Raw genomic sequence first — 19,954 nt, 5'->3', positions numbered from 1 at the left:
TTCCAAGTGAAACCTTGGACCAGGATGCATAAAGGTTAAGCAGGACTCTACAGGAGTAATAAAGCCGCAGCGAGACTGAGGCATGCCCATCCTCAGCCCTCCGGAGCCACACTCAAGAGCACAGTCCACCGGATGGTGTTGTAAAAGTTTAGTGGAATACCTCTTCTTGTAACTTCGGCTTCTGTGCTTCTCCAACAGCTAACTAACTCATCGTAATTTTAGATGCTCGTCTTCGACGCGCAGAGACGTCGCTGGTGGCATATTTTGATGTACAGTTATTTTGTTAATTATACAACACTGCTCAAGAACAAAAAAATATTATACATTTAAAGGCCATTCAAACAAGAGCTTTTTCTCATTGTATCTTTAGGATTTATTATGAATGTTACATGTAACGCACTGAAGACTTTGGTAACATCGCGTTGCGTACAATAAATTTTGTTACGTTACATGTAGTATTCATCTGAATATCAATTTCTATTTGCCTGATTATCATGTTTAATAATCATCCGTCAATATAACTTTCTCTCTCTTAGGAGTTATCTTCAACTGGATTATATCGAACTGCAAGTGAAAGCATCAAATCAATTGTCATTAAAATAATTGATAAAAGATTTGACATTCGAGGGATCGTGTCTGTTCCCTGAATAGTCTTTTATCAGTTCAATTACAGACAGATATTTCCCCCATAAACGCGTCCCAATGCAAGAAGATGAAATCACATTTCTCTTTAAGAGTCCATTCGGAAACTTCCAAACCCTAAACTCATATCGTTAGAAAGAAAAGAAACTAAAGACTTTCGCGACCGTTCCCCCGGCGCGCGAGCGGGAGTTGGCCACACTAGAGCGAGGTGCCGCGGTGGCTAGAGTCCGTTGACTCGGCCGATCCATTTCAATCCCAATCAGTTCGGCTCGTTCATAGCCACATGATTTTGTCTAAAGTGATACCATGACTGAAAAGTTGTTCAATATTCTTTATTAATCATTTATTGACTGCAAATAAACTTTAGTTTCCAAGTACGCGACGAGAAGACAAGAAAAACTCCTGTGAAGTACTATCTTTCGATTCGGACTCAAATGCGATAAAAGTTGTCTAGTTCCGAAAGTTAACTATAGTCTCAATGGCCATCTTACTTAATATATTTTTTGTTTAAGGAACGCAAATAGGAAGAATATAATGTTATATATGGGAAAGAGAGTGAAAATCTGATCATCACCGGGTTTGTGGTGCCACTGACCTTTGGTGACGTCGTCTGCTCTGAATGAATCAATTTTCGCGCCATGGAGGTACGTCACTTGCGCGGAGGAATACCAAATCTTCAAAGTGATTTTCCAAAGAAATGAAACTCATGCCAAAGTTAAAATATATCCAGATGACATTAACAATACAAAATACATCACGAGTATCGCTGATTTAACATATCAATCCCGATCAAGAAAAATTCTCCAAACCCAAACAGAGAACTACTTGAACAGCTGAGAGCCCGTTTGGGGGTCAATGACTCCGATACTCACCCAGTGTGCATGTATTCCTTAGACCCGGAGAGCGGGAGCGAGACCTCTGTTGCATTTTGGCCACGCTCATGCATGCACATAAAGGTGATTAATCTATCTGAGTGTTTCTATGTGATAAACTTTGACAAGGTATTACAACTAGACGAGAGAAACGTCATTGCGGTAAATAAGAGCGACAGCAAAGTGAAACTAGATTTTTGTAACCCGGTGTCTTCCCCTGTGTAGAAGTCCCGTTGTGAGCGGGTGGAGAACGGTACTTAACGTTCTGCAGGGATAATGTGAACGGACGCACTCACAAATGCACAATCAACTTTATTCTCTGCATTACCTTACATGTTCTCGAGTGTGATCAGTGGTGAACCCGCCTGTGGTGAAAAGTACTGTAAAAATTGACCTACCTGGAAGAAGCTGATGACATCTCATTGATAGGAATTTTTACTCGCAGTGTTGAATAACATCTTCTGTGGAATATCCGTGATTTTTGGTGAATGGTGATTTAATCTATCGTAGCAAAATCACATGTTATATTATTTAACAGGAATCTCACATAGACTGTACATTGTTAATGCACAATGAAGGGGACTGTTTCAATAAGTAGGAAAATTGAAATGGCGTATCGTGTGTTGCAAAGGCCTACATTTTGATGCCGCCAGTGCTACTTTAAGTGTGAAATTATCCTAATTGTTCACCTGTGTGACCTAATTAACTAGATAAGCCAGGGTATTGCTCTCTAAGTCTTATCGCGTTATCAGTATCTGAATTTTCGGTGCCTTCTGGTGGCACTCCTCTGATTTTTTCCGTGTATCCAGCACAAGTGATTTTGGATAAAGGATTACGCTAACTGAATTCATCTTTCATCATGGAATACAGGTGAGTACATAAATAGATTACCCCGTGCCCGGAGGAAAAGCCGCAATCGGGGGAAAAATGCCAGTATTACATCGGGTCACTGTGACTACCCATGTAGGGGTGAGTGAACTCTACGAGAGAGAATATGAAATTACTATAAACATGCAACCCCTAATTTCTGTTTTGTGTTATTTTTGGCGACGAATGGCTCTTAGGAACACAGAGAACCGAAAGCATGCCAAAAGAGGATGCCCGTGCCATCCCAGCTGGGATAAAACACGTTTTGAACTTTGAATTGACCGCTCCAGAGTTGAATAGCCTCTGTATACGCGCGATAGAAGAGTTGCCAGAATAACCAGAGCGCGCCTACCTGTCCTATCTCCTGTTCTGCGATCAAATATCAAATTTTACAAACTTTACCGTTAGTTCAGGATACGTGACTCTCATTGTGTGTTTGTTGAATTCCCGGTGCAATTTATTGTGAAGAGTGATGGTGAAATGTTAACGGTTAACAAAAGCTCGTGTATGATTTGGCATTCATTGTTAAAATTGCTTATTAATGTTGACGTGGAGAAAGTCGATTCAAATACAATGATAAGAGCTTCTATCTTAGGAAGTAAAGTATTTCGTTCTGCAGGCTAAAAATAGAAAGAAAAAGATTTTTTCAAGTACCGGAGCCGAAATCAGGATGCCTCTGGGATGTCTCCCGGATCATGAGCGACGGAGGAGGCGGAGTAGAGCGCTGGTGGCAGTTAGTACATGCTTACACAACCACAAAGTTATGGTGGTACGTCCTGCTTGTGGCACTCAGTTTGGTCACTGGCGTATTTTAGGGGGATTATAGAAAGGTGTTGCTGTATGATAAGCGGTTCCACTTTTATTGAGTACGTCAGGACTCCAGTTAAAATGAGACACACTACGTGTTTTGTTACCGTCACCTGTCTTTATTTGACCAATCACTAATCGTCACTAAAAGTCCCAAAGCTAGGTCCTCGCCACAACCTTCGACGAGTCGTCACAACCCCCGCGAACCCGCCCGAACCGGATGAGTCACAACGCCGTCATTATAACGCAGTTACCATTACGGCCCCGGACTCCCACCTCGCTCTCGGTGTTGTTACATTGTCCTACATTGCTTTCGGTAAAAAATCATAAATTTGGGCTTATCTTATCGTGGAAAATTATCTGGAGAATATTAGCCACACGGGTCGGCAACCTTTGCGACTGTGTCTGAGAAGCATGTCAAGTAATACACGTGGTGCTTGACGTTACTTAATGTTACCTATTTTAATTGTAACTCGCTAGGCCAGATGTACATGCCAGGTGTTTATACTTGGTAATTGGTTAGGTGTTTGTTAATCATCGGTTGATGAATGGCATGTGTAGTATTCTTAACGTATTTCTTTGCCTTTCTTTGTTTCTCGCGGCTCACTTCCTCATTGCTTTGGCAGTCTGGTGGAATGACACGGGTCTTGGCACTCTCTCCCCCGCACCCCCCACACCCCACCCCTCCACCCGGCCCCCTCCCATCCTTGCCCTCTACCCCCCCCACCCCCGTCCCCGACTCATTGATTCGTAAACTATGCTGTTTTCTCTAGTATGCTATTTCTTTCTCTAAGTTATATATGGTTATGCTCTTCTATTATGTTTTTTTTCCTTTCATTACATGGGGATGGTGTAATTGTGAATTTATTTTCGGATGTTTTCTTTCTGTTTCTCTTCTTCATTTTTTCAGGTTCCTTTGTTTGATGTTATGGTCGTCTCATCTGTTATTCTTCATTAGTAGATGTATAGGAATGGTATAATAACGTTTTACGTAACACAAATATTTATAGAGATGCGCACTTATAGATTCATATATATATAAATATACATATATACATATATTTATAGATATACATATATACGCACATATGTATATAAAAATATACGCATACGCGCACGCGTACACATGCATATGCACAGACACATGCACATGCACATACACATGCACATACACATACACATACACATGCACATACACATACACATACACATATACATATACATACATATATACATATACATATACATATACATATACATATACATATACATATACATACACACACATTTACATATATACATATACATATACACATACACATACACATACACATACACATACACATACACATACACATATACATATACATATACATATACATATATACATATGCATATGCATATACATATACATATACATATACATATACATATGCATATGCATATACATATACATATACATATACATATACATATATATATATATGTATATACATATACATATACATATACATGTACATATAAATAAGAATATAAATACAAGTATAAGTATAAGTATAAGTATAAGTATAAGTATAAATCTAAATATAAATCTAAACATGAATGTAAATATAGATACACATACACATACACATACACATACACATACATATACAGACACGCATACACATACACATACATATACACATATCATACCATACCATACCATACCATGTATACATTACACATAAACATACATACAGGCAGGCAGGCAGGCAGGCAGGCAGGCAGGCAGGCAGGCAGGCAGGCAGGCAGGCAGGCAGGCAGGTAGGTAGGCAGGCAGGCAGACAGGCAGGCAAGCAGACAGGCAGGCAGGCAGCAGACAGGCAGACAGGCAGGCAGGCAGACAGGCAGGAAAGCAGGCAGGCAGGCAGGCAGGCAGGCAGCAGACAGGCAGGCAGACAGGCAGGCAAGCAGGCAGGTAGGTAGGCAGGCAGGCAGGCAGGCAGGCAGGCAAGCAGGCAGGCAGACAGGCAGGCAGGCAGGCAGGCAGCAGACAGGCAGACAGGCAGGCAGGCAGGCAGGCAGGCAGGCAGGCAGGCAGGCAGACAAGTAGGCAGACATGCAAGCAGGCAGACAGGAAGACAGGCAGGCAGGCAGGCAGACAGGCAGACAAGCAGGCAGACATGCAAGCAGGCTGGCAGGCAGGCAGACAGGCAAGCAGGTATACAAACAGGCAGACGGACGGACGGACGGACCGATGGATGGACGCGCAATATTCTGTACATCATCTTTTTTAGAATGTAGGAAAGATTTATGATCTGTGAGTTATTGCGGGAAATATAAACTCATAAGCCACTTCTTCACGCCGGGATGGTCTAATCACCATGAAAAATGAATCAGCATATTTATTATTCGCACCTCGTATTCCGTAACTTATAGTGTCCTGCGATTGAGGTGTGATGGGAAAGGATGCGTGAGATCCTCTTCATACAGCAGGCTCACCTTACAGGCCAGACAGCAAGGCAGACGATACCCTGCACTCATGACCTAGAATTTCGGGCGCTGGTGAGCGAGGGCCTGTGGGAGCAGCAGCGCCGCGTCCAACTCTGGCACCAGCTTCAGGGGCGCGCTCATCATGCAAGAGTTGTTTTGTGCTTATTATCAGACACGTCATTGGCCTCATTGGTAGTGGTAGTCGTTAGAAAGATGCTGGTTTTGTTAGTTCGAGATGGAGCAGGTTTATGTGAAGTGCTGGAGTGAAGGACGAGTTCACGGGGCCTTGTTCTGTGTTGTGTAATGTGTACAATCAGTGAATGCCATTGCAGAGCGGAGGGCTCAGTAGTATGCAGTGTGTGAAGCTACGTAATGTGGGCATGGCTTAAGGATTTGTAACACAGCGCGGCGAATTTAGCATCAGCGACAATTCCTTCCTGGCTCGATGCTAAGCAAGTGGCACATGGCTGGCCAAGACTTTTCCTGGCGAGAAGCCGGCCATGCTAAACCAAGTTTGGCCAAAATGTGCCAGCTTGGAGTATTTTTTCCGGCTGGAAAACATATGAATAGGTGAGTTATATATAATGTGTCAGATATGGTTAACTAAGTGTATCCATTAAGAGAGAAGCTGCGATCGCACAAAGGACTTTTGTGTTGACTACAAAAATCCCATTTTACTTTCTGTGTACAGTCTTTATTCGTATTTTAAATATCTTATCCTCTTGTGTATTCTATCTATAGTTGATGTTAGCCTTTAAGGTCTGAAAGTTATCAGCAGATCATCCCGGAAAAAATAAACATTTATTTTTCCTTTAAATTGATGAGTGTTCTTGCGTGTCTCCAACAAAGCCACAGTCTCAGCTCGACGAAAATGGACGATATAGACGTTATAGTTCTGCGTATTTTTATGACCATAAGACTATCATGCGCAGTATAAAGTGAAAATAGGTTTATTTACGGCTCTCATACAATCAGAACATTCTGACTTAGTTGTTTTAAGATTAAGGTTGGCTGTTAGAATATTCGGTGTTTCTCTATATGATTCGCTGGAGTGTCTGCTGCTGACGAAAAACAAAAAAAAAACTTCTCTGCTGTATCAGAAATTTTGTAACGTGTCGTAAGGGGAAACGGTTCGATCTTAGCCAATTTTGTACTTATTTTGATGGTTATTTATTTGTTAATTTATCATTCGTTTTTTTCCTGTTGTATCCTCCTTTTTTGAAGAGCGAAGTGACACTGGCGATGCGTAGTTAGAGAGACCTTCTGCGTGGCGGACTAGGATCTGTGACGTAGTTGTGGAGAGGAACTGAATGGTGTGTGTCTGTGCTTGCGTTCTGCGTGTAGCCCGGCGATGAGCCCCCTACGCCAGGGGACACGGCGCAGGTAGCAATGGAGCAGGTACGGATCCACGAAAACTCGCTTTTTCGGTCGGGAGTTTCCTTTGTCTTGGTTGAAGGTATTTGTCTGTCCTGGCTTTGTCCTGTTTGAGCACTAGTAACCCGCCACCGGTCTCAGGGAGCCCGTAGGATATTTTGGCTCTGAATATAATACAAATGCCGAAAGAGATGGTTGCTGAAGTGTATATTAATGATGTGACCTGCTGAGGTGTGCCCTTGTTGATAAGAAGTCACGTGATACGTGTGACCTAGTTCTCAGTGGCAGCACGGACAGCCGGGACCATCGTCTTCAGGCGTGAGTACCATGATGAGACGCTTCGTGGGGTGGGAGGGGGTGGGGGAGGGGTGGTAATTGAGCGGTAACTCTTTTACGGAAACGATTGCGGCTCTCGCTCGCTTTATGAGGCGGGTTGAATTGATACGATTCTTTTTAGTTATCTCGTGTGTTTTTTCGGCGGGCTGTGGTGGTATGCGAAGTGTTCTATTTATAGTGCTGTCGAGTTTAATATGAGTGATGTATGATGATCATTGTTTCGCGGCCCTGCTGGGGAGTTTTCTCCTAGCCTGTTCTATCGTACACGCGTTTGATATCAAACGCCATTCATGATTTGATTATCTTTAATTTATGAGGGTTATTTTGTCCCCGTGGCCGTCCATCCTATTCCCCTCACTTCAAAAAACAACATGCCGACGAGGGTTTGCACAGCTGTCGTCATCATCATCAACGTCTCGCATGTAGCAATCCTTGGGTATGGCGGCGTGGCAGTTGTCGTTCCCGCTCGAGAAAAGCCGTTTTACCGACGACAAAAGGAATCCTTAATAGGCGTCTGTTGCCTCGATCGTGAGTCAGGTTGCTCGTGAAATGCCCGCAGGGTCGAGATGAATGGCCACGTGACGACACTTGTTGCGGAGCTCTCGGAAACGCGGGGGAGCGGTGGCGTCGGAAGGGACACGATATCGTTCGCGAGAGGGAGCGCCCGAGTCGAGTCGTCTCGGAAATGTTCTACTAAAAGAAAAAAACAAAACAAGAGGAACGCGAGTAGTGACGAAGCGAGTCAAAGGGCGAAGGTGTTTCGGTAGCTGCTGCCTTGCTAAAAAAAAAACGCATGCATGAAGCTGAGCGAGTGGTTGCCGAAAGGTGGCCAAACACTCGCTCTCGTCATTAAGTGGATGAGCCGTGTGCAAAGCCACGTGAACGCAAGTGTTCGGGCGCTCAGGGATGCACAGGTTAGATGACTGAATTAATACATCTTCGACGAAGGAAAAGTGTGGGCGAGTGAAGGAGAGAAGGAAAAAAACGAAACAAGGGATATAGGAAGGAAATGGAAAATGAGAATGCGAATAAGAATGAGAATGGGGGGGCGGGAGGAAGGATAAGGATAAGGACAAGGGTGAGGATAAAGAGAAAGGGGAAGGAAGGGATGGAAAAGGAGAGAAAGGAGTGGGAGAGAGAGGGAGTGGGAGGAGGGAGGAGGGAGGGGGGAAGAGGGAGGAGGGAGGGGGGAAGAGGGAGGAGGGAGGAGGAAGGAGGGAGGAGGGAGAGGAGCGAAGAGAGAAGAGATAAGAGGGAAGGGAGAAGGGAGAAGAAACAAGAGGCGAGAGAGAAGAGAGAAGAGAGAAAAAAGAAAAGGAAAAATAGAGAAGGGAGAAAGGAGAAGAGAGAAGAGAGAGAGGGAGAGGGAGAGAGAGAGGGAGAGAGAAAGGGAGAGGGAGATGTAGGTATGGAGAGAGGTTAGGGCCCACCGAATGACGGACGAGGCAAACTGAAGCCCTCCCGTCCGTCTCCCTCGCCGCTGGGACATCTGGCTGCGAGCACTCACATTAAGGAGGTCGGGCACTGTTCGTTGTTAACTACGGTGGGAGGCTGCAGGGATGTGGGTCACGGCGCCTTCAAGTAAAGTGACCCCCAGATCCTACACTTTTAAGCCTTCCTCAACTTCTCTCAGGCAAGCTCTCCTTCACTTTTCCCCCTCTCCTCTCTCCCCTCTCTTCTCTTCTCTCCCCTCTCTTCTCTCCTCTTCTCTCCCCTCTCTTCTCTCCCCTCTCTCCCCTTTCCTCTACCCCATTTCCTTTCGCTCAGTGTCTTTCGGGAATCGACAGGGATCCTTTGACCCTTGGGAGCGAGGAGGGGAAGGAGGCAGCAGGGGGAGAGGAAGGCATACGCCCCGTGAGATACCCTGCACGCGCCCTCATGTCGCAATTGACCCAGGAACATAATCGGGCAATCTTATATAAGCCAGCCCACCCATTGTCGGTTTGGGTCTTTCGCGGAAGTGTGTGTGTGTGTGTGTGTGTGTGTGTGTGTGTGTGTGTGTGTGTGTGTGTGTGTGTGTGTGTGTGTGTGTGTGTGTGTGTGTGTGTGTGTGTGTGTGTGTGTGTGTGTGTGTGTGTGTGTGTGTGTGTGTGTGTGTGTGTGTGTGTGTGTGTGTGTGTGTGTGTGTGTGTGTGTGTGTGTGTGTGTTTGTGTGTGTCTGTGGGTATTATTGTGCCATTACTTTATTTTTATTAGATGATAGCTTCATACGTATCGTAGTATTGAGAGGCATCGTGCAGGTATTACAGGTGTTCCAATTGGAAGCAAGCACCGAATTGCGGCAGACACGGTCGTTCCCGGGCGTCCTCGGCAGAAGCTGATGATGGTGGAAAGAAGAAGGGCGAGGGCGGGGGATGGGCGAGGTGGGGTGGGGAGCAATCGTGACCGCGCGCCTGACCCCTCCGGCAGATAAGTGAACCCAGAGTGAACGATGTGGGGCATGTCGGTACGTGCACCCGCGCCCTCGCACTCGGTTCATGGTTCAGCCCGTAGGTCGCCGCGGATGTCTGGCGAGGGCGGCCCCCGCGTCCATCTTTCGCCGTCTCTTTCCCTTTGTCTCGGCCACACGCGGGAGACGAGGATGCTTGCTTGTTTGTGCTTCCTTAGCTGCTTGGAGCGCTTGCATGCTTGCAAGTCGATTTGCGTGTTAAGTAAGCTTGGGCTCGTTCATCAACTTGCAGAACTCTTCTCGTAAAACAAGAGGCAGATTCCTGTTATTTTTAATTACACTTTGTCGTTAATGAATACATTTCAACCAATAGAATAATGACCAATAACCGGTTGGTTTGTATGTTGTATGGTTATGTGTTCATGTTTCAGATAACACCTTGGCCAGATTGTGACTAACCCGTTAGAAGGGGACAAAGGATTCTGCCCTTTGTGTATATACTGTATATTTATCCGAAAACGAGGAATTTATGATAACATGTGTTACGTTATGCCTTCTGATTTATAGTTTCAGTGAAAGTTACACATTCACTAGTAACAGTCATGAACATCATTCCCTTAAAGAAGAACAAAAGGAAATAAAGGGAAACTCTTTGTCTGTGGTAATTTCCTTGGTTCCAGCGTCTACTGTACACCTATGATAATTTTGTCTTGAATTAGATTGATAACTGGGACTGGGAGAAAGGAGGTTCATTCACCCATATCGACAAAAGTAAAAAGAAAAAGTTCAATGACCTATTTCAGTGAATGGGCGGTGGAGGGTTCATTGACCCGTAGATGTGGGTGGCATAAGAGTTCAGTGACCTAGTTAGGGAAGAGTAGGCACTCGGAATTCACCTATGATTGAATGACTATAGACACTATTGACTTATTACGATGGCGGAGAAAAATGTAAGTTGATCAATGTCAACGAGTCTTAACCTAACCATTTTGACAAATGGGAGATCGACCTGCATTGACCTGTTATAGTAACTGGAGGACGAAGGTCATGGCCATTGTCACTTTTAAATAGCCGCAACCTACGAACTTGGAGATTTCATTGATTGGCATTTATTGAATTTAGGTATCGACTTCAGTGTTTACTTTTCGTGCATGATTTGCAAATGTAAATAGTTTCGTAGATATAGCTAAAAATAATTATTTTTGTATCATCTTATTTGACTGTTAAAAGACAGGATAATTGTGTTGATTTACAAAGAGTAACTCTTAGCCTAACATGAAGAAACTATTACATCAAGATGCTGAGACATAAAAATCGTGTTTGTATCTCGTAAACAATAAAAGGGAAGCCTTAACAAACACCTCATATTGACCTGTGCTACAACGTGACTTTCAAGATTTATTTGCCTGCTTTAAAGAGTACTGTACACTGCAGGTTCAGTGAGCTATGTTAGGGTGTGGATTTCTGATTTATAAATAATTTACAAGTGTTTTAAACCTAATTTGGATATTGCTGACCTATGTAGAAGTGAATGAAAAATCAATTGAATGATGTTTTTAGAATATTTTAAAGGTGCTGAGGGGCGAGTTAAGAGTTCATTGGCCTATCTTGAGGCCTGGTTTCTGGCTTTAGAGGTCATTGAACTGTCTTAGAGGACTGGTTCGAGAGTTCATTAACCTTTTATGAGGACTACTGTAAGAGTACATTGACCTATCTTGACGACAGCTTTTAGAGTTCATTGACCTTTCCTGAGGACTAGTTTAAGAGTTCATTGACCTATTTTGAGGACTGATTTAAGATATCAGTGACCTGTATGGCTAATTGATATTTTTACCTTCCTTGGGGAGTGGTTTAAGAGTTCATTGACCCTTGCCGAGAATAGGTTTAAGAGATCATTGACCTTTCCCGAGTACAGGTTTAGGAGTTCATTGACCTGGGATAGGTTCAAGTTTCTTGTGGTTTAGGGTTCATTGACCTAGTGAGTTTAGGGTTCAATGATCTAGGTTGAGGAGTGTGTCCAGGGTCCATTGACCTGGGTTGAGGAGGGTGTTCAGGGTCCATTGACCTGGGACTAGGAGTGTGTTCAGGGTCCATTGACCTGGGTTGAGGGATGTGTTCAGAGTTCATTGTGGGATCAAGCAGTGGCTTTAGGCAGTGCAGAACGAAAGTAATTTGCTTAGATTTTACGCACAGTAACTCACGGACTTTGAACACATAAATGTTGAAAGATTATCAACTTGTATTATGGAGTAACTTAAGGGTTCAGCGTTATCAAAATATGGGATTTGCGGAGCTCAATAGCCTCTGGATAAGATGTTTTCGTGAGTTCATTGATCTATCATGGTGTACGGTGGAAACTGCAGTTTACTTGGCCCTCTGTTAGGTCATAGGGTTAGAGAGTTCATTGACATAGTGAAGAAAAAGCTGACGGATTTATTTAGCCTATGGGTATTTTGCATTAAGGAACAGCAACAAAAAATAAATCAATGAGTAGTTTGAAAACAATATTTTTTAAAGATTGAACACATTGAGAAATGAGATTATTTAGGAAATTAGATTAGTTTAACTTACTAATCGTAGAAGGAAAAGGATAATTTTGTTAATTTGATTGAATCCAGAGGCAGAATAGGGGTGATTATCTTTATAGATCTGATGGCCCTCCATTTGATTTACGTAACTCGAATCATCCCAAGAAATAGATTAATTAAAGCTATATATATGTATACATAAACATGATATATTCACGAGTAAATAGACGAAGTGAATTACAAACAAATTTATAAAAAAAACATATTGCAAGTAAGTTGATTTAGGACGCATCCTTTTTTTGATTGAGGACAAGGGATTTTTCGAGACACGAAGTTTGCACGAGTTCAGTTTTCCGTTACTTGAGTTCAGTTTTCGAGTTTTAATTCTCCAAAGAAAGGAGAAAGAAAGAAAAAAACGGAGCTAGTTTTTCATTTCATCCTAAAGTTTTCTTTTTTTTCTTCAATATTTCCATGCGGAGTCTGGAAAGAAAAGTTCAATGACCTCGAGTGCTTGGTGAGTGACAGGAGCAGGAAGTGTTCGTAATGCACAGAGAAGAGGAAGGCGAAGGAGAAGGAAAAGGAAAAGGAAAAGGAAAAGGAGATGGAGATGGAGATAAGGATGGGGATGGAGATGGAGATGGGGATGGGGATGGAGATGGAGATGGAGATGGAGATGGAGATGGAGATGGAGATGGAGATGGAGATGGAGATGGAGATGGAGATGGAGATGGAGATGGAGATGGAGATGGAGATGGAGATGGAGAGAGATGGAGAGAGAAGAAGAAGATGAAGAAGAAGAAGAAGGAGAAGAAGAAGAAGAGGAAGAAGGAAGAAGAGAGAGAAGGAAGAAGAAGAAGAAAAGAAGAAGAAGAAGAAGAGAAGGGGAGGAGGAGAAGGGGAAGGGGAAGGGGAAGGGGAAGGGGAAGGGAAGGGGGAAGGGGAAGGGGAAGGGGGGAAGGGAAGGGGAAGGGGAAGGGGAAAGGGAAGGGGAAGGAGAAGGAGATGAAGATGGAGGAGGAGATGTAGATGGAATGGAGAAGGAGAAGGAGAAGGAGAAGGAAAAGGAGAAGGAGAAGAAGGAAGAGAAGGGGAAGGGGAAGGGGAAGGGGAAGGGGAAGGGGAAGGGAAAGGGAAAGGGAAAGGGGAAGGGGAAAGGGAAAAGAGGGGGGAAGGGGAAAGAAAGGGGGAGGGGGAGGGGAAAGGAGAAGGAGAAAGAGAAAGTGAAAGAGAAAGAGAAAGAGAAAGAGAAAGAGAAAGAGAAAGAGAAAGAGAAAGAGAAAGAGAATGAGAATGAGAGAGAGAAAAAAAAGAGAAAGAGAAAGAGAAAGGGAAAGAGAAAGAGAAAGAGAAAGAGAAAGAGAAAGAGAAAGAGAAAGAGAAAGAGAAAGAGAAAGAGAAAGAGAAAGAGAAAGAGAAAGAGAAAGAGAAAGAGAAAGAGAAGGAGAAGGAGAAGGAGAATAAAAAGAAGGAGAAGTAGATGGAGAAGAAAGAAATAAGAAAAAGTTAAGAATTTCATATTGTATCATTGTACCAAAATAATGGTTACGTTAATGCTAGATGAAAATATATAAGAGAGTAATGATAAAAATATATATATAAAAAAGTAAATGACACTAAACAAAGAATGATAGCAACTGGAGATGTTGATGACGATGATTATAATGATGATGAATGTGATGATGTTAGTAATGAAAAAGTTATGTTTAAACGGTAACAATAAATACAATGATAACATGACTGGTGATGATTATGCTATCGATGGTGAGAATATTTGCTGTGGTGATTGTGATAACTAATATCATGATGATTGTGATGATGGTGATACTGAAAATATGATAACAGGACTGATGATATTAATGACAATGATAACGATGATGATAATGATAATGATGATATTGCTACCGCTACTGATGAATATGATGATGATGATGTTGATGATATTAGTATCAATATCGATGGTAATATTTGCAATAATGATAAAGCTAATTATAATGAATACACCAAAGGGACAGAAAAGAAAACGTAAAAATTTGATAATAGGATTAAAGAGGGAAGAATATAGACACTAGATCTGGCGAGAACCTGAACGAAAAGAGAGAAGAGAAAGGACGAATAAAAGCGAAGGAGAATGTAAAACCGAAAACAAGACGATGACAGAACGCCGACAGGTCAATAATCTAAGATAATAGGTGAACGGGTAAGAATTTCGTGAAGAATGTTTTATGTTATTCTTTTTTTATTCGGATCTACATTTTTCGAAGATTTTGAGAAATCGCAATTTGTTCCTAATCTCTGTTATTTTATTATAATTATTATGATTTTTTAGATTAACCATAACATTTTGTTTGACCGTTTTAATGAATTAGTAACTTGGAATCGGGAATGTCAATGCATTTAGTGACTCATATAATTTTTTTTAGACAATTGTGTTAATATGTTTTTGTTTGTTTGAATAAGTTTGCATCAGGGAGAGCATTCATTTCCCAGTGTCTGTCTGTCGGAGGGGGGGTGGGGGGAGGCGAAGTGAGTCTCGGGATTGTAACGTGAGGAAAAAGGTCATTAACTCGAACCGGTCTCTTTTGAGTCTTGTTTTATGGAAAGCCGTGAAGGGCGCTTAAAGGAGAGTGAGGCATGGACTTTCTCGGCAGGACCTCAATGGCACCTTGGCGATGGCACTCGGCGGCACTGACGGGTCTTGCCTCCAGACCCTGCCCCTCTTCCTTCGCTTCTCTTCCGTCCTGCTCCTATCGCTCGGGTCCTTCTTCGTATTACTTTCTTTTTTTCTCAATGCGTTTCCTTTCGTTCGATCTTTCTTTCTTCTTCCTTTCCTTCCCCCCTTCTCCTCCTCCTTCGCTACTTCTTTCCCCTTTATTATCCCCTTTCAACCTTCCATTGCCTCTCCATTGCATATCCTTTCGCACGCGCTTCAACATCGATGATGAAATAACTCAACTTTAAACCCGAGCTTCGTCGTGCAACAAGTTACCTTCCTTCTGGCGTCCGCCTTCTGTTGCAAGAGGTTACAGCCGCGGCGAGAGGTCAAAACCCGGCTGACCTGAACGCTTCGATCGACAGGACAACCGTCGAGCTCATCAGAAGAGAAATCCACAGGAGGGAAATCCACCAACCGCCTGCCTTGCTGCACTTCCTGTCCCTTCTCCATCTCCTTTCCTATTCTACGCAACCCCCTCTCTCCCCGTGTCCCCATTATTCTTTTCCCTCCGCACTACCCCCCACTCCCCCAATCCTCTTTCTTCAACTACCTCTAACTCCTCCACCCCCCCCTCCCCCTGTCCCCGCTACCCCTCTCCCTTCTCCATTCTTGGTGAAAGTCGAATTCTCACATCGTGAAAACTAGATTGGTTGGAGGACAGTTTCACCCCAAGTTTAAAGTTTCACTCAGCAATGATGTGTATTACCTACTGTCTTCGAGGTTTGGGGACTCGCTTGGCCAGAACGTGAAAACTGAGGAGTTTGTATGACGCTGGCAGTTACGTGCATCCTTCTCGTGCCGTGTACGTGTTTACATGCTCCTTGCTCTCGTACTTAACTAATTATTTATGTGGTTATACAAACGCTAGCATATGTAGGATGTATGGAAAGTTCTCTCTTTCTCTCTCTCTCTCTCTCTCTCTCTCTCTCTCTCTCTCTCTCTCTCTCTCTCTCTCTCTCTCTCTCTCTCCTCTCTCTCTCCCTCTCTCTCTCTCTCTCTCTCTCTCTCTCTCTCTCTCTCTCTCTCTCTCTCTCTCTCTCTCTCTCTCTCTCTCTCTCTCTCTCTCTCTCTCTCTCTCTCTCTATATATATATATATATATATATATATATATATATATATATTTCTCCGTCTATCTTTCTCTCTCTCTCTCTCTCTCTCTCTCTCTCTCTCTCTCTCTCTCTCTCTCTCTCTCTCTCTCTATCTATATATATATATATATATATATTTATATATATATATATATATATATATATATATTTATATATATATATTTATATGTCTAAAGCAAACAATCAGATTACTGTATTTACTTATCGTGATATATTTCACGAACACACACACACACACACACACACACACACACACACACACACACACACACACACACACACACACACACACACACACACACACACACACACACACACACACACACACACACACACACACACACACACACCACACAAACAACACACACACACACACCCCACACACAACCACACACCCACACACACACACACGAAACACACACTACAAACACACACACAAACAACACACACACACACACAAACCCACAACACACACACAACACACACACAAACACACAACACACACACACAAACAACACACACGCACACAAACACAACACAACACACACAAACACAACAAACACACACAAACACAACACACACACAAACACAAACACAAACACAAACACAAACACAAACACAAACACAAACACAAACACAAACACACACACAAACACACACACACACACACACTCACACACACACGCACTTGGATCCTTAACCATCAAATATTTCGTTAAGTGTCCTTAGCTTCACACATTAAAAAAAACACAACCCGGAACTAGCGAGGTGATGCCTGTATTGCTGTAATACATGATTTGGCAACGCCGTTAAGGCTATCAGTAATATCAGTGTTTCGTATAAAGAAAAGAAAAAAAAAATTGTTGATGCGTCGAGCAACAGCTGATCAATTTCATCCACTTTCAAATCTTTTCGATTATATATAATTTTTTATCTTCATTAACCTCGTTTCATTTTCCATACAAGACAAACGCGACTGAGAGATGAAAGTATCCTTATTTAGACCTCGAAGAACACAATGGCGCAGATATAGACGTGGACAGCTATTCGTAACTGCTCTTAGCTTATCGCGTGCCGGTGGCATAGATTTTAACTATTTCCACTTCGATCTGTGATGAATGAACCGATCCGATGTATGGTGTTGATCTGTCACTGGTTGAAGCTTAACCACGTGTGTCAATCACTAGTTTTTTTGTTTGTTTGTCTCTTTCTCTTTCTCTCTTCTTCTTCTTCTTCTTCTTGTCTGTCTGTCTCCTCGCCCATCTCGTCTTGTTAACTCCCGTCCACTAGCGGAAGTATACCCCTCACACTGTTAGCCGAAGATGGATGATTCTAACTAGCGGAACCTTTTGAACCTGTAATTATCAGCCCACGCACATGACCCATTTATTAGCTCTATGAGATTTTGTATGATTATCCCTTTTCTGCTCTCTCCACGTGAGTCACGTCACACGTCGCTGGGACGTCTTTGTTATGTTACGTTCGGATGGCGATTTGCAGGGTTTTTGCCGCGTGAATATTACATAGCGGCATCGAAGTCTTTATTTCCTCAGGTAATCGACGACATTTATTTTTTTTATTTTTTTGTATATTGCAACCAAAGTTTTAAGTGCATATGCATACTGGAGATATTTTGAAGAGTTGACATCCATCGGGTATTTTGTTTTCTAGTGTGCACCGCAATTCCCTTTAATGCTTAAAAAGGTTGTCGATGAAGACTAAAGCAAGGTCATTGACTCCCATGCCTGACCTACTTTGATTCCATTAGTGTGGCAGTAGCAGAGAAACTACCTTGTAAGGCGTAGGGACACGGTGAGTTGGCTACGATAATGCGTAATACAGGGAGGAAGGTCAGGGTACCTGGATAAGGTAAGAGAGATTGGGGAGGCGGTGTGGGGGGCGAAGGTAAAACCGAGCTCAATGGACAAGGGTCTGGGAAGGCAGTATGAAGGATGAGGGAAAGAGGTAAAAGGCCAAGACCGTCGTTTCGTCATTCATCCAAGGGCACAGTGTATTATTGTGTATTAAGAGGCTCATTAAGATTTGTTTGGGTGAAAGATGGAGGAAGAAGGTCCCTTTGAAGATTATATATGGGGGTATGGTTAATGGGGTGTGTAAAACCTGTTGAAGAATAGATTAGCTCATTGTAAAAGGGAATAAGGTGAAAATGTGTTAACAATGAAACAAAACGAATGCCGAAAGAATTTAACTACTAGGAAATATACTACGCACGCGTTAGTCATGTTAGGGAGAGTAGGTAAAAATGAATAGATAGAGGCTAGGGCAGGGACGGGAAGCGGTGGATGACAGAGAGCCGTCTTGGAAGGGGTGAGCAAGGTCCAGGCGAGATTCAGGACTGAGGGATTTAGGGGTCATAGGATCCTCGGCTGCGCAAGGGCTGGCACGAGAGGTGGTCTGGGTGATGTGGATCGATAAGAATTGAAGTCAACTTATTTTTTCTTTCTTTCTTTCATGAACGGAGTGAATAATACAATGGAATGGAAAAAAACAATGAAAGGGAAAAAAAAAACTAAGTAAGAGTGTCACAGAGGAAATAAAGATATGCAAAGGGAAACATTGAATAGATATCTGCCAGTATTTCAAATTCCGTGGCATATTTTCTTGTAAAACTTGGTCTGCCACGGAAAAGAAGGGGAAGAACGAGGAGGAACGGTGAAGAGAAAGGCCAAAAGCCGCCAACTGTATCCATGAGGAAGGCCGCGAGTAAAAGTAAGAAGAACCACAGAGGTGAAGAGGATTATGAGGTGAATCATGGCTTGGGAGGATGATTGCAGAGCGATTAAAGAACGACAAAACGTTTTTTAAGGGATGGTTGAGACAGGTATAAGGGTCTGAATGAGTCCAAGCGAAAAGAGCGAAGGCAATTCTTAAGAAGTGGATATTCTTGATGTTTGAGTTGTGTATGTTTTTTTTCTCTCTGGATTATTTCGATGACAATGCGCGGTTATGAGTGCGCTAGATTTAGCTTCGTTGTTATCAAAAGAGAACATCCATTTTTAGCCCTGAATTTGTTCGAGTGACTGATAGCTAGATAAGCCTTAACCTCTCGCTACTGTCGACGGATGATTTACCGTATGACTTCATGGTTCTCTTTGTTTCTGATTATCTGGCGGTTTTATGTAAGACATTCGGTAACCTGTCGATTTTAAATTATTGTAAAATTATTTATGCGGTCATATGCACGAGACACGTAAGCCAGTTCTGCATGAAAACAGGGATTAGTGTCAGAGGAGCACTTCGACCCCCAAGATGTGTGCTTGCAGGTAGAATTGAGATGTAGTATGGCAGTGGGTGAGTGGGTGGGCCGGAGGTGACGGCAACAACCTTGGTCAATGTCGCGGAGCCCCACCGCCGACCACATGCAGCTCCTCTTCATTTCCTCTTCTTCTCCAGCTCTTCTCTTCTTCTCCCTTCTCCAGCTCCCAGACTGGAAGCTTCTCCACGTTTCTCACTGCACGGCCGGGCCACCAACACGCGCCAGCCTACGAGGTTTCATTAAATATTACACACGGCGTGCCAGGTGTGGCCCAGCTCCACGCCGAAAGGACGTCGGAAGAACTGCTTTGAGAGATTCGCGGGCGGGACCATAGCGTGCGGTGACTGGGCATGTATGGGAAGTGGGTACACAAGGGGTGTGCTCTGTTCTAGGGATTCCGCTCGTGTCGGTTATGGCACTCATCCGGTCCACATTTAGGAGATGGGCCCAGATCTTCGAGCGCAGAAAGAACTGATTTAGTTATTTCTCATTTTATTCATGTGTTCGACGCACATACATATTCTTGTTGTTTGTATATGGATTGCAGTGATAATTCCAATTAC

The 19,954-nt window shown here is 43.1% G+C and overlaps 1 protein-coding gene across 6 annotated transcripts in view; it reads left to right on the top strand.

Annotated features, from left to right (window-relative positions):
• The first annotated feature begins 1,514 nt into the window (after positions 1–1,514).
• LOC122246973 (hormone receptor 4) overlaps positions 1,515–19,954 on the top strand; it is a 279,086-nt gene continuing 260,646 nt past the window's right edge. Inside the window, exon 1 of one of the 6 annotated variants that reach the window (XM_043005923.2) lies at positions 1,515–2,384. The gene's annotated coding sequence lies outside the window, so the exon portion shown is untranslated. Of the gene's footprint in view, positions 2,385–6,205; positions 6,234–6,949; positions 7,062–19,954 lie in introns of those variants that run through there. The other 5 variants (XM_043005953.2, XM_043005940.2, XM_043005971.2 and 2 more) reach the window with 5 other exon arrangements.

This window comes from Penaeus japonicus, unplaced genomic scaffold, assembly GCF_977035675.1.
Source record: "Penaeus japonicus unplaced genomic scaffold, GWHDUDI00000001_assembly GWHDUDI00000029, whole genome shotgun sequence".
NCBI lineage: Eukaryota > Metazoa > Arthropoda > Malacostraca > Decapoda > Penaeidae > Penaeus > Penaeus japonicus.
This window is presented reverse-complemented; position numbering and strand designations above follow the sequence as displayed.